The 2351-nt window shown below is 33.3% G+C and overlaps 2 protein-coding genes across 2 annotated transcripts in view; one reads left to right on the top strand and one right to left on the bottom strand.

Annotated features, from left to right (window-relative positions):
- The window catches only part of LOC107669633 (uncharacterized), a 15028-nt gene extending 13982 nt beyond the window's left edge, over nucleotides 1-1046 (bottom strand). The window contains exon 1 of the mRNA XM_016461951.1: nucleotides 995-1046. The gene's annotated coding sequence lies outside the window, so the exon portion shown is untranslated. The remainder of the gene's footprint in view (nucleotides 1-994) is intronic.
- Nucleotides 1-2351, top strand: part of foxp3a (forkhead box P3a) — a 14539-nt gene that overhangs the window by 992 nt on the left and 11196 nt on the right. The window lies entirely within an intron of this gene.

Genomic DNA, 2351 nt, shown 5'->3' on the forward strand with positions numbered 1-2351 from the left:
TATAATACATTAGTCATAATATAAAATTACTGTTAATAATCATAAAACAATAATAATGATGATGAGATGATTATATAATCTCAACCATTCTTTTGTTTTCATTTCATTTAAAGACATTTTCGGCCAAGAATACAGTAAATACTTTGTGTTGCTGTCAAGAATTTGTAAAGCATTGGTCTCAAACTCAATTCCTGAGGGCCACAGCCCTGTACATTTGAGCTCAAACCCTAATCAAAGACACCTGATCCAGCTAATCAAGGTCTTCTGGATCACTAGAAACTTCCAAGCAGGTGTGATTTGGAGCTAAACTCTGCAAAGCTGTGCAGTTTAGTTTACATCATAGTTTACATTTGATGTAGTTTACAGCATGACCACCAATGATGTAAACTAAAAAAAGTTTTTTTTTTGTATATAGAATTTCTATATAAAGCAAAAAAAAGAAAAGAAAAAAAAAACTGGTCACAGTTCACTCGTATTTAAACAACCAGTTATGGCCATTCAGCATGTTATGCAGCTTTAAATAGTTTGGGAAGATTCAGCCCCTCACACATACTCTCCTCCAGGGTGAAATGGGGCTAAAGCCCACCTGGGGCAACACCCTGTAACCCTCTAAAACAGCTCTGCAGAATTTAGCTCCAACCAGCTCCAACTCACACCTGCTTGGAAGTTTCTAGTAATCCTGAAGAGCTTGATTAGCTGGCTCAGGTGTATTTGATTAGGGTTGGAGCAGAGCTGTGGCCCTCCAGGAATTGAGTTTGAGACCACTGCTCTAAAACAAAGTTTTAAAATGCTGGTTTGAATTGTAGTTCTGATATGCACACCATTTACCAACAGCAGAATTACAGTTTTGAGTCATGATATGTGAAGAACTATGAAATACCAATAGTGAGCAAAAAAAACAAAACAGTTAAAAACAGTTTAAATGTCTAATTTTTTCACTCATAAATAATAAATAGATAAAACACAAAAGTCCCTGTGTGAACAGCTTGCCTACCTGTCACTGATTGCAGAGTTTATGCAGAAAAAAAAGGTCTATTAAATTAATTTCTGATAGCATAATCCAGTGCAGCTGCTTCAAATGAACATTATAGTAGAATGATCATGAAGCTAACGAGATCCAGTGGTGAGAAAGAAAAGCTGGCATATTCAATTATGGACCATTACCGTTTAGAGATATTGATTGGTAAGCTATTTTAACTCCTTGATGGGGCAGTCAGTCTTGCTTAATATTGTGAAATCAATATGTGCAACAGGTGCAGCATCAGGGGACTGATGATTGTATCCATTTTTGTTTAACAATGAATAACTCTGAGGGGTGGTTTCCCGGACAGGGTTTAAATTAAGATAGGAGTAGGCTTAATCTAGAATAGTTAATCTTGGTTTAAAAAAATGACTTTCTGAAACACAGATTAAGTACAGATTACTAACTCCTGGACTATGGAGTCCTGAACTAAAATAAACTAGATTAATTTAAAACCAACTGTGCTAATCTGAATTAGAATGACAGAGGTTGCCTATAAAACATGTAATGAACCAAGAAAAGCTTAAAATTGAATGGAACTGAGAAGCAAATCCAAGGAAAACAATAGTAGCGCAAAAAAAAAGAGACTGTGATCAATAACAACAAAAACAAACAAAAAAGTGTTACTAAACAAGAGAAAACTTTTTTTTTAAAACAAGCAAAGTAAACCGCACACATCAGGTGTCGAATAATAAAAAAAGGAATGCCTAGGAATCTCTTTGTAATGAATTATTGCATAACTTATTGCAGTCAGCTGTTGTTGTCAGTTTTGCAACATTTTATTATTATTATTCATTATATTATACATAAAGCAGCTGTTTTGGAGAGAGAGCAACAGAGAGAGAGAGAGTCATGATGAGAATTTTTTAGCACCCTAAAAAAATACGATCAAAGAGGTCTGTGAAAATAAATCTGTATTGTTTATCCTTCTGATCTTTCTTTTTTTTTTTAAGTAAATACAAATAAAATAAATAAATAAATCACAACAATCATTTCAACAAAATCACATTATAAAAATATTTTTTCTTTAATACACACTGGCCACAATTATTTGTAGTCCTAGAAATTATTATTAGTACAATCTCTGAAGATCTACATTCCCGTTCATATTTACATTTTTCACCAGGGTGATAGGAACATGAAATTATCCAGCCATAACTTCCTGTTTCACAGGAATATAAATATGAGGAACACAAAGGCCAAATTCTCTTTATCATCAACCACAATAAAAAACCTCAAAGAATATAGTTCTGTTGTGCAGCAACAGATTGTTGAGCTTTACAAAATATGAAGTAAAAAAATAGCACAAAATAGTGCTAAATAATATATA

Source organism: Sinocyclocheilus anshuiensis, unplaced genomic scaffold, assembly GCF_001515605.1.
Source record: "Sinocyclocheilus anshuiensis isolate Anshui unplaced genomic scaffold, SAMN03320099.WGS_v1.1 scaffold80, whole genome shotgun sequence".
In the NCBI taxonomy this organism is placed as follows: Eukaryota; Metazoa; Chordata; class Actinopteri; order Cypriniformes; family Cyprinidae; genus Sinocyclocheilus; species Sinocyclocheilus anshuiensis.